The following is a 13,704-nucleotide window of genomic DNA, read 5'->3' as shown; positions in this document are numbered from 1 at the left end:
ACACACATAAAAGGATTATGGAAAATCAAACAACGTAATCTCCATATTGTATAAAAACCTTCCGCAGATACCAGAGCTAACAGTACTAGCACATAGGAATGGTTGGAAACGATATGTTTCATTTCGCAGTGCTGTGTCTTACAGTGCACCACCCTTCTGGGTGCTTCACTTCTTTTGTCAGGCAATCCCCTTTTACTTCTAATTCGTGGTAAGGCATTTGGATTCTGTAAATTTTATGGAATATTATTGACTATTTTGAAATGGCGCCGATTATTTAAGAGAAGTTTTAACAACGACCATGTAAAAAGTACTGTGATTATAAGCAGTAGTTACAGTTTCTAGCCGCGCGGTCTAGGGCGCTTTGCCACGGTTCGCGCGGCTACCCCCGTCGGAGGTTCAAGTCCTCCCTCGGCCATGTGTGTGTGTTGTCCTTACTCTAAGTTAGTTTAAGTTAGATTAAGTAGTGTGTAAGCATAGGGAACGATGACCTTATCAGTTTGGCCCAATAGGAACTTACCACAAATTTCCAAATTGTAGTTTCTATAAATCTTTCACCGTTGGAAGCGCTGTAATCTCTCGTTTGTTGGCGCTAGCCATAGATGTAAGGACCTCTGCAATATGTCTCGAGATGGAAGTACGCAAACGTCTGTTTCCTTAATTGCACGTTTCCATCTCCCGCGGCGTACGAGCCAGCGCAGAGGAGCGCCGGCCCCACGCCGCAGCGACTCTCTCGTTATTTACGGGCGGCATTTGTTTTTTCCGGACGGGCGGGCAGCCGCGCTCTGTGACGCCGCGTGGCGGCGGGCGTTCGTTAGCGCGGATCGCGGTCCGTGCGTGTATCGCGCGCAGCGCCACACAATTAATTCGAATTTGGCGTCGCGAATCGGCGGTGTTTGTTCCTTCCGGCCCGGCTGTCGCAGTGCGAGCCCGTAATGAGCGAGGCGGGCCGCGGCTCCGCCTTGCGGCTATTCCGGAGTAATTACTTCGCCGTGCGCGACGCCCCTGGCCTATGGCTTGTTTCGTACATACCGTGATGTCGCAACTTTTAATGAGACCGACCTGCGAGAATTCGCTCCCCGCGTTGTTTTTCCTGAAGACGTCTTCAAGTGTTCTCCTCGATTCTCCGTATATCGTAGCGAAGAATTCTGTATAGAGCGGCGAGGGCGCAGTTTCAAAATATATTTCGAAACACCTTTCAGAAATGTGTGCTCTCATTAATTTGAATCTTTACTGGTCATCAGGAGGCTTTCAGGTATCCCTCGGTGGCGAGAGTAATGACGGGACTCCAGACTTGTTGTGATGCTGGGATTGCAACACTGATCCACTCCAACCTGGTCCCTGCAGGGAGAGAACTGCTTTGAGAATAGGCTCTCATATTCGAGTGTGTCGTGATCTGGGGTTTCGGACGAAACTTGTTAGTTGGTTTTTTCCTATTTTTGGAATGGATAACGAATGTAAGAGTGATGTGGAACTTGAAAAGAAAATGCTACAGATACATGTGTATGTGTATGACTACTTCTTCATTTGAATACTGAACGCATTAAATAATTTCTTTGGCCTGATTAAAGTTTTTCCGAATCTGAAAGGTGTCGAAACCAACGAACTATTCGAGGTCAACACTAAACCAAATGGCGGTCGCCCTGCAACGTTTCATCGTTATTCTAAGCACTAAGAAAAATGATCTAGCCATCTCGAATAAAGAAATTTGGACCTCTTGAAAAGGAGTTTAATGGACTAATTAAAATCTTTATTCGTTCTTCGAAATACTGCATTTTATTAGCATTTGGTAACAAACTACTGAATGATTTTATGAATAGCAATCCTATCACGTAAATCAGTAAGCTGCTGTTAAAAGTGTTCTATCAGAACCGACCGGTTTCGGTGAAAGACCATTTTGCTGTACAGCTTGGGTTAAGAGAAAGAGTTACATTTCGTTCCAATGTCAAAAAGTGACAATGTATCCAAAATTGACTGGAAACTGTATAGAGAATAAGAAGCTATGTTTTCTTTTTCATTGTATTGACGGTATTGTATTCCAGTGTAACTTGCTGTTAACCGATGCTGTGCTGGAAAATGGTCTGTGAGCAAAATCGGTCGCTTGTTACAAAAACTTCTAACAACAGCTTAGGGTACTTGTAATACAGTATTATACAACTGTAAAGGAATAGGGCAATAACAACAACTTATTAACCGTGGATAATGAATGAAAATTCATGGTCGAGTGCTGAAAATTCATATGACAACGTTACTTCTCCAAAAAACAAAATTTGAGGTCTCCCTTCTGGGCATATCCATAGAAAAATGAATAAAACATGTTTAAACTTACTAGTGATAAGCTGATCTATAATTAATAATGTAAAATAACTCTGTATTAATTTAGCAAATCAGTGAAAGCTGAACTTTGACTAAAAAACTATTAGGATTAATTGAAACTGTAACACCAGTGTAATCAATAAGATTGTTACAGAATTACTTGAACGAGGCTCCTTCAGTCACAGTTGTAATACATCAGTTACAGTGTCACACGACACACAAGTGAACACCACGCCGCAGTTACAGATCAAAAACATTAAGATGATGATCAAATAGACACAGCTTTGGCAACAATACTTGTACTAACATCCTCTACATATATCACAGTGATATTAGATAAAAACGACGGCTCTGCACGATTATATTAAATATACCGACCGTGTAGGACATCCGAACAGTTCGGTAATCCAAAGTCCAAGGTATCAATCTCCTGAACGCCGTCGAACCATCGCCCTCTCACGGGCGCAGCTGACGATCCACACCCAGTCGTAGCGCGCAAGCAGAGGCGAGCTCAATAAGAGCCGGCTCAAAAGACTATTCTCGGTGGCATTCTTCACTGCTGCCGCGCGCGCATTGCCCAGGCGCCACATTTAAATCGCTACGGACGTTTGTCGTCTTATGGGCTGGGTGACAATAATTTCATTTCTAAAGTTTATCAAACCCGTGGCCAAACAACCAACAGAAAACGTACAGGGTGTGTATTTTTATAAGTGTTCCATATTGCTACAAGAGTTAACACTGACGAAAACTAGAAGAAAAAAATCAATACTTCTTGGGCGAATCGGTCCTCTCATCTCTCTCGGTCTATTACGAAGAAGTAGTCACTATAGGCCCTGCTGCTAGTGGTTACCAAGCATCCCGATACGTCTTTCAGCCCGTCTTCGCAGTGAATCACGCTCTCTTTCAAACACACCTGGCTCTATTCGGATGGGGTCATGTGCATTTTTCACGCTCTCCTGTAACGTCAGCACTTTGCTAATAGGCAAGTACTTTGCATCACGAATTTCTGCGCGATGAATTGCCAGCGCTATTCGAGAGCCGTTCCGCTACAGAAAGACAAAAGAATGCGGTTCATGCGCGACAGGGCGCCATCCTATATTGCTAGGGATCGTGCAGCGTTTCGTGGTCGAGGAAGTCCCATAGCTTGGCCTTCTCGTTCATCCGATCTGGATTTATACTATGGGGACATTTAAAGGCACTGAAATATACCCAATCTATCGACAATGTGCAGGTATTATAGGAGCATGTGACCATGACATGTGACATAATTCGAATGGAGCTAGGTGTATCTGAAAGAGTGAGCGATTCACTACGGAGAAGGACTGAAGTATGTGCCACGATGTGTGGTAGCAACATGCAACACTGCATATTAGTGTTTGCTGCCGCATAATAAGTATTGTTTTACGGATATATCGTTAACATGACTTATCTTCTGGTTTGATCAATACTACCTCCTGCAGGACTATGACACTTTTGTATTTATATTTTATTTTTTAAGAAAGTCTGTATTAAGAGAAACACATTAACATTGCTCTTACCTTCTTCTTGTAGGCTCTAGCCGACATCAGGTTTCATCTTCTCACCGCCGTTTATCTGTTGCAACACAAACGTTATTCAGCACTGTTTAGTAACACAGGCAGCCACACGACACAGATACAGACTGTTATTTCATAGTAGGTCGGAGAAAGCCAGCAGCAAACCGTGTGCGCTAATTGTAAGACCTAGTCCAAGACGCTAATTCCGAGTTTCTGCATGTTCATTTCCTGGGCTTTGGGGGTGTCTTCATGTTTTAACATAATTTTATACGTAGATATAAATGTTTTAATTTCGTTGTATAAATATGAATGAAGGAGACACAATACGGAAACTAATGTGCCCTTTCACTAGGCTAGCGAACTCTAGTTCTCACGTCACGGCCAGTGAGGGTAGCGAAGGAATTTCTCTATTACGTACACTTTTTTTTTTTTTTTTTTTTGTTTTTTCACTTGCCGCCCTGATTTTACGACCCACCACCTAAGTGCTTAAGGTGGGTCTATTTTGACCACTTGGCCGCTACGACCGGTGTGCGGACTCTGATGTAGTTGATGAAACTCACACCAGTTCCCGCATCCGGTCGCACCGTTGCCCGTGTCCCGCCACGTGGAGGCGGGTCTGTGCTTTTTTTTTTTTTCTTTACTTTGGCAGCTTTCCCAAAACCGATTTAACAAAAATTTTACAAAAATTAATTTTGAATTGGAAGAAGGAAATACAAGGAATAGTTTAGTCTGAAGAGGAGAAAAGACGATAGGAAAGGAAGAGATGATAGTCCCACCACCGTAGGGGACTGAGGATGAGCGTCTTGGGATTTATCTTCAAGCCTCTGATCCTCAGTCCCCTAACCTTAGCCTAGGAAGTTCTATTCTATTCTAGTTGTGGCGTTTGATATCTCTATTTATGTTCTATCTGGTTACTTGTATACAGGTTTAGAGTGCCGTGGTAGCTGATGGCAATTGCGACGGTGCGCCGACACTGTTTATGTCTAATTTTATACATTAATCTATTGTCAGTTTTAGGTCTACTTATGTAAGTGTATTGCATGTCAGTTGTTTTATATTGAGACTTAGTTTAGTTCTTCCACACTATGGTGTCTGTCTGGGTGCTGCATATAGGTTTATTGTCTGTGTGGTCTTCTGTTCCTGTATTCTTTGTGGCATTCGTCAGAAATTTTGTCTGTTAGTGCGTTCAGTATGTCCCAAAGTTCAGGTGTTCTGATCGCGTCGTATATGTGTTCCTCTGTCTGTAAGTGTTGTATCCCAGGTGTGTTCCTGTGCTGTCTGTATTTCCCGCAGAATAGGATTGTGTGTTCGGGGGTTCCCATACCTCCACATGTACACGTTGATGTGTCTCTAAGACTCACGCGATTTAAGTGCGTGGGATAAGGTCCGTGGCCAGTCAAGAAATGCACCATGCCGCGGCTAGGATCGGCATGTTTCATTCTTAATCTTTCCGTTATGTTCGGAAAAAATGTATAGACTCTCCGTCCCTTATCACTTGTGCCCCATTCCTGTTGCCATGTGTCGATTTTCCATTACGTACAACTGTGAAGAACTGTAAAGGGGTTTGGATATCCTAGGAGGACTCGTATGACAGTTTTAAGCGATCTCTGTTGCCACAAAAAATAGCCGTTGCAACATGTGTGCAAGAACATGCATCGTTGAATACAATTATGTGAATTGAGTTCCATGAAGGCCACTTTCAACAACTTCTTTCTTTACTTAATCACCATTTTATAAGATTGCGTTGCTCGTTGAAGATCCTGCAATACTGTAGGTGATCGTCGTAAATCCTTGTAGTACCAGAAAAACTACAGTATCTCTTGCGCTCTTTAGGTTTTGAAAGATTAAATTAAGCATAGTTTGTGTTCCTCGGCTCTATAATATGGAGATCTTAAAACATGTAGACTGTATCATATAACAAGAATGCGTGATATATACTTACGGTAGTAAGGAAGATACTAATATTCCTTCCACAATCCAAGTGAAATTATCCTCATGGACGTACAATAAGTTAAAACAATCTTCAAAATCTTCTCATTTAAGAGATAAGAGTCACAAAACATGTACATGTACAATAAGCTGAGTTGCTTCTCATAATCTTTAGGTTTTTGTAGTGTCGTATCATCAAACAGAAAATCAGTTTAAAACCATTGTTTAGATTGATCACATTAGCGGACTGAAGATGTGCAGAGCAAAATATATGTAATACTCAAGTTATTTGATATTATGAGGGAGTGTTCAAAAGAGAAGGCAGGAAAGAACACTTTGGGTATAATTGAAGTTTTTATTTCAAAGTAATCACAAAAGGGCCGAGCAAAACTATCCCACTGTTTCAAGAGCTGACGGATTCCCTGTTCCCAAAATTCCTGTAGCTATGACAGGAGCCAGTGTTCTGCAGTTCGTCGTCCGAATTGTAGCGGCTCCCTGAGAGATACTTTTTTAGTTTACCACATATGTGGAAGTCGCAGGGTGACACGTCTGGGCTGTAGGGCGGATGCTCAAGCTGCTCCCACTTCAACCTGCCCATTATACCGGGTGATCAAAAAGTCACTATAAATTTTAAAACTGAATAAATCACGGAATAACAAAGAGGTACAAATTGACACACATGCTTGGAATGACATGGGGTTTTATTAGAACCAAAAAAATACAAACGTTCAAAAAATGCCCCACAGATGGCACTCCATCTGATGAGAATAGCAATAATTAGCATAACAAAGTGAGACAAAGCAAAGATGATGTTCTTTACAGTAAATGCTCAATATGTCCACCATCATTCCTCAAAATAGCTGTAGTCGAGGAATAATGTTGTGAACAGCACTGTAAAGCATGTCCGGAGTTATGGTGAGGCATTGGTGTCGGATGTTGTCTTTCAGCATCCTTACAGATGTCGGTCGATCACGATACACTTGAGACTTCAGGTAACCCCAAAGCCAATATTCGCACGGACTGATGTCTGGGGACCTGGGAGGCCAAGCATGACGAAAGTGGCGGCTGAGCACACGATCATCACCAAACGACGCGCGCAAGATATCTTTCACTCGTCTAGCAATACTTTTTTTTGTTTGGTTCTAATAAATCCCCATGTCATTTCAAGCATGTGTGTCAATTTTTACCTCTCCATCTACATTATTCTGTGGTTTATTAAGTTTTCAAATTTATACAGACTTTTTGATCACTCTGTACTTTGTCTGGCCTTGGACACGTGTGGACGCGCGTTATTTTGGTGCGGAATTCCTCGATCAGTATCAGACCTCGGACGTCGAAACAACGCTGAGTATCACCATGTCTGCTGAGAGCACATCTCTGAATTTTTTAAGGAGAGTTGACGAAACTACATTCGTGTCCCTAGATGTCTCATTACCTTATCCCAAAACGCCACATGCAAATTTTAACTGGCTTGGTTGTTACGAAGTTTCGTACCTTTCTATTTGAACACCTGCTGTATTAATAATATACGCATCAATACGTTCTAATACGTCATTCGTCAGTGGACTAGAGGGTTGGGTACCAGTAAATGCTTTAGGCTACTCTTTGGCTCAACGTCTTTAGCAGCTATCTTTGGATGCTGGCAAGTTACTGAAAGTGTGTGTTTCTGAATAATGGACACCTTTCTGGACAATGGTAAGTAAGAGACTGTAAATACTAATGAAGTGTTGCAGTGGTCTTCATTCCGAAGGCAGCTTGCATCTCTGCATGTGAGTCTATGCTGTGCAAACATCTTCATCTCTGCACAAACTACTGCAGCCTACACCCATTTAAACCTGCTTGCTGCAATCTATCATTGGTGTCCCTTTACAGTTTATATCCTCCACACTTCCTTCTGTTACCAAGTTGGCCATCCCTTGATGCATAAGGACGGGTCATATCAACTGATCCCTTCTTTTAGCCAAGTTATGTCATCAGTTTCGTTTCTTGCCAGTTTGATTCAGTATATCCTCATTATTCGATCTAGCAATCTAATCTTGAGCATTCCTCTGTGGCAACATATTCGAAAAGCTTCTGTTCTCTTCTTGTTGAACTATTTATCGCCCACGTTTTAACTGCTTAGGGTCCTGGCAAAAACCTACAGAAAAGACTTAACTTTTAAATTTATATTCGATATTAACAAATCTTTCTCTTTCAGAAACGCTTTCTTAGTATTGCTAGTCTACATTTTATATGCTTCCTTCTTTCATCCATCGTTCTTTATTATGCCTGCCAAATAAAAAAAAAAAAGAAAATGGAGTACTTTTACTGTTAACTTTCCCAATCTAACTCTCTCAGAATAGCCTGATTTAAACCGACTACATTCCACCACCCTTGTTTTGCTTTTATTCCTATTCATCTTATAGCTTTTTTCAAGCGCTACCCATTCGTTCAACTGATCTTCCAAATCCTTTCTCGTCTCTGGCAGAATTACAATATCAGCGGCAATACTCAGACTTTTTCTGTCTAAACTTTAATTCCCTTTCTAAATTTTCCCGAGGTTCCCTTTATAATTATCTCAATGTGATTGAGTAACATCATGAAAAAGCTACGATTCTGTCTCACTCCCCTCTCACTTACTGCTTCCCTTTAATGTGCTTCGAACATTGTAAAGCTTATTCTTGTTTCTAGTGTTCAGTCCATGTAATGAACTATTGGCTTGAAAAGGACTCTCTTATTTACAATGAACTGCGTTGAGGAATATATCTAATGGGGATCAAAAGTCTGTGCCCCGTTTCGTTGAATGGGGCTCTGTGGAAAGTTGGTAACGCAAAAAAAAAAACAAAATATATATAATCATCCAGAAGACATGGCCCGATGTCAATGTAACTTCATACACGTACACACCATCGGCGGGTACGCAAATGATGAGAGTTGCAATTCTCTGCGACAGGTAGAACGGCCACCAAAGAACACTACTGCTGTTCGTGTTTGGTGTTGCTAGCATAAATGGTGGGGTATATAAGGGGCGAAAACAACGTCAGATGTTGAGTGATCATTGTGAAGGAGGTAGAGATGGCCGTGTACTCGTCTGAGACCACGTTATCAGCAACTGACAGAGATTAAAAGCGGGGTCTCTGTAGGACTCCATTTGGCTGGCTGGTAGGAAACTAGCAGCAGTCGGACTAGGGAACTACTGTCCCATGCGTAGGCTGCCGTTAACGTCACAGCACAAACGACTGCGTTTGGATTGGTGCTGAGATCGAGACTCACGGGTTGCTGATGAATGGTGTCGCATTGTGTTCAGCGATGAGTCACTGTTCTGCACTACCATGGATGACCATCGTCGGTGAGTACGGCGGCGATCTATGCAGAGGTTAAAAGCGGTGCCTCGTTTGTTTTAAGAACTTACGCAAAGAATCATCAACAAATAAATTTAGTGAATAGGCGATAGTTATTTAATTCAAACTCAGGAGAAGGCAACCAACTTTCACCACATCAAGTGGAATTTTGTTCATGACTCGCAGTGAGCCATGACTTTTCCCTTATTCAGAAGGGAAAAATTTGATTTAATTACAAAATTTGGAAATTTGTGGTAAGTTCCTGTGGCACCAAACTGCTGATGTCATCAGTCAATAGGCTCACACACTGCTTAATTTAAGTTGTTGTTGTGGCAAGGCGCCTCAAACCGCGCAGCCACACCGCGCGGCGATTTAATTATTAGCGGTTCCGTAGGTGCAATGGTTACAATGGGTCTGCGAGAACAAACTCGCCCCCAACAAAGAAAACCGCGAGATCCGCTCGACATTACGGAGAATGACTAAGCAACGCATTTGTTGATTAGTTAATCTGTTGATCATAAGGGTTAATGGGGGGTTAATTGGAGAGAAGTTTCGTTATAGTGATGAATGCAGATAGACATTAGTATGATATCTTTATTACAAAAAGAGTGTGAACGAGAACTTACATAAATACAAAGACAAGTAGGTCGTTATTTCCGCTCATTGAGATAATATTGAGCATAATTTTGCAGGAAGAAGGAAAGATTGATTCAGCAGTCTGCCCTCTCCACAACGGCGAAGAACAAGAGGAGTGGCAGGAAGAGGAATGGGGGTTTTGATCGTTGTGACTAAATTGGTACTCTAATATTTTTACAAGAGAGTGGAATTACCATCATGCATTCGCCATTACCGTAGAATAAACAGAGTAAGGGATAAATACCAGAATAAGAAAGTGCCAAGCTGGTCTCCCCACCGAAAACCAAGTGACTCACGTGAATATCCGTCATAGCAACACTCGTTTAAACGAAGAAAATAAAATCACTGCAAGGCTAAGACGTTGCTGTAGAATTAGCAGTACCCAAGACCAACCGCAGGCCACGTGGTCTCGTGTTCCAGCACAAAAGATCATTAGGCCATTTCGCGAAGTTACAATCTAGAAACTTGAATCGACAGGCGTATCTCAAGGAAAAGACTAAAGAAGAGATGCTGAAGGCGACACTGAAACTTTGAGGAGAAGAATCTTTACCCTGGTATAGCCCGTGGCTGACACGGCGCACGTAACATACTAAGATCAGACGCCAAGTCCAACATTACTCAGGAGTTACCGAATTTACGAAACAAAATTCATGAGAAACGAAAAGAAAATAGCGCTCTCTCACTAATGAAACCTTAGTGCTCTAAGTGCATTGTAACCAACCAAGTTGGCATTCACTGAATACACACAAGCTTACCGATATCAGCATCGTGACCAGGGAGCAGGCACAGGACAAAATTGACCGAGCTTCCACGTCTCCAAAGGATAGCTGGGAGCGTTCGGTCGCGAGAATTGATGCGCCCCTAACCAGGCCAAACAGAGGCCACGGGATTGCCGCGAAACACGATACCGTTACGTCTAGCCGCCCAAACAGCGGAAAATGGCTGATGATTCCTCAGAAGACGGTCAGAGTTTCATCAGTGAGGCTACTTTGCAGTGTTAAAAGAGGTTGAGAAGAGGATACAACGGCTTTACGACACCATTCCCAGCCGAATCAGTATCTGAATCCACGCCAGAGAGTGTGCAAAGTCATACTGATAACTGGACTCATACAGACAAGGTGTGCATTTGGCTCGATGTAGCCATTACTGAAATAACATCACATGCCCTTTCAACACGTGAAGTGTCATTCCGTTTCTTCCTCCCCTTCTGGGTGCTTCTTTTTTTTTTTTCGGGCGGTATATTTGGAAGCAGCAGTTACTGCCTCAAGTTCCTCTTATGGGGATCTGTAGAAAACTCGTTACACGAAGCTTTTGAACCGGTAAACCTTTAGCTCCGCTCGATTAGTTAACCTGCACAGTGAGGCTACTGTGGCCACTGAGCGACGCCTCATTTTATGTCCGTCTCCGGCGATAACTGTCCAGCGAGAACGGCGTTTTGATCCCCGCCGCTGCCGCGCACCAGTGACTGCGGAATGCTGGAAGGCGCAGTGCCAGTGGCGCACCTGCCGGCTGTCGCGCCGCGAGGGATGAGCGGCTGCGCGGCGTAATGTGGTTACCGCGGCGGTGCAGCTGGCAGCGGCGGCAGCAGGCGGCCAGAGCATTACAAAGTCATAAAGGCGCGAGCGCCTCCCGGGAATAATGCAGGCCGGCGCCGCCCCCGCGGGACCCGGCGCGCCCCTGGGGGACCGCGGCCGCCGCCCAACTTCGCCGCCGCCCCAGAGAGCCGGCCCGGGTCCCAAGCGGCGGCGACGCCGGGGAGGCAGCGTCTCGCTCTCGGCCGCGTCTCTAACAGCGCGCTGGAAAGGTACTCCCTGCCCTTATTATTTCTCTCCGTCTCCTCTTCTCTTACCTGTCTGCCTTATCTAAATTACGATTCACTGTCTCTTCCTCACATAAGTTCCTCCGCCGCTATTCAGTATTCCCCTTCTTTCCTCCTTTTCACTCTCTCTCTTTCTCCCGTGCTCTTCTGTCGTTTTACTACAGGGGTCCGGGAACTCCCCGTGCCCCGTGCCTCGAATGAGCGGCAATCAAATGAAAACGAAAGGACAGACAACTGCATGAGTCCAGATCCGAGAGTTCCGTAGACAGCCTTAATTATGTACACTTCCGAAAAAAAATTAATTCACGTGGAAAGATGAATTCGATTTGACTCGATGACACATATGCCACCTAGGGGATAGTAGATGTATTGATAATAGTTTCAACTTCATCCGCCAGCTCCTATCCTTTAATACAGAATTCTCATAGCCAGAATGCTCATTGTGGTGCAAATGTGTGAACCAGGCAGGCAGAGAAAGTATGAAAGGGGTCAAATTGTGGCCTTCCGAGTGACGGGATGGTCATTTCGGAGAATTGCTGCGCAAGTTGGTCGTACTGCGTTAGTTGTGCAACGATACTGGTGTCAGTGGTCACTTGAACATTCTCACACCCGTAGACTAGGTTCTGGAGGTCCAAGCCGCACGGACGTCCGCCAGTACCGTCGTACTGCAAGGCCAGCAGTGGCAGATCGTACAGCTACCACAGCACAGGTAAGAGGGTTTGCGAGCCAAGACGTGACAACACGAACTGTTGCGAAGCGGAGATTAGCACTGGGACTGGGGTACGCACACCTTTAGCGCCTCTTCCACTCACGCCAAAGCATCGACGAGCACTGCTCGACTAGTGCCATCAGAGGATCACTTGGAACATGAGATGGTGCGTCCTGGTCTTCAGAAATGATAGCAGATTCTGCCTGCACGCAAGTTGTGGTCGTTGCGTATGCGACGTAGACCTGATGAACGCTGGCTCGTAGAGTGTTTTCATCCAAGACACACTGGTCCCTTCAGGCCTTAAGGTCAGGGGAGCAATAAGCTACAACTCTCGTCCACCTTCGTTGTTTCCGGAGGGACACTAACGGCTCGGTACGTTGTTAGACCCGTTCTTTCCCCTTTCTTGCAACAGGCTGGTGACGGGCTGCTCCAACAGGATAGTGCTCGCCCGCACACTACCCGTCAAACTCAACATGCTCTGCAAGACGTAGAGCAACATCCCTGGCGAACACGATCTCCGGACGCGTCTCCAGTCGAGCACGTGTGGGATATGATGTGACGAGAAGGAGCTCGTAAGACTCGTGAACCAACAACTCTTACATAACTACGTGAAAAAGTCGAGCAGGCTTGGCATGACGTATCCCAGGACAGTGTACGCCATCTGTACGGTCAGCTGGAAGCCAAAGTCAGCGCCTGCATTACCGTCCGTGGACGGTACACCACGTACTAATATATGTGTTTCAGCGAATGTCGATGTCTGGTACCTCAGAAACGCTTGTGCTGTTGATCCGTTAATGTAATCACTTCATGTACTGGTACTCCACATGCTCTGTTGCAGCAATAAACCTTGAGCTAACTGGAAACCTCTAAAACGGGGCATTAACTTTTTTTTGAGGCCGTGTGGGTTATCCACCCCGAGAATCGAGAATCTCGATGCTTTTCCCTGCCATTGATATCGATACCGGCAAGATATCTGTCGGGGAACTCCAAGACTTCCGAGAATGTATTAATTTTGAGTTTAAATTATTTGTGTGATTTCGCATTCGCTACTGTAATTTTTCATTTGTTTTATCAATCTAGGAGTTATATTAACATGCTTTGCTAAATGGCAATTTTAAATGCTGTGACTTGGTCTGCTCTCGTTTACTGGTAATATCTGCAGGAGTCTCCAGACAAGTAAGCGGTACAGGCTATTGTTGTTACACAAATGTCGAATTGTTCTGTGAATGCTTCAGTGGATATTTTATGGGATACTGAACCTCATCCTAAACAATGAAGTGCAGTCGTGCATCAGTAACGAGTATTATTTTGTTCTGAAACATTAAAGATGCTGTACGTGTCGTAGGGACCGTAGACCATAGTATGTGATATAAATTTCAAGTTGATACCTCTCACTGTTCCTGAGAAAAAATCATCTTAACAGTCGGACACACAAACATACAG

Source organism: Schistocerca americana, chromosome 3 (genome assembly GCF_021461395.2).
Source record: "Schistocerca americana isolate TAMUIC-IGC-003095 chromosome 3, iqSchAmer2.1, whole genome shotgun sequence".
In the NCBI taxonomy this organism is placed as follows: Eukaryota; Metazoa; Arthropoda; class Insecta; order Orthoptera; family Acrididae; genus Schistocerca; species Schistocerca americana.
This window is presented reverse-complemented; position numbering follows the sequence as displayed.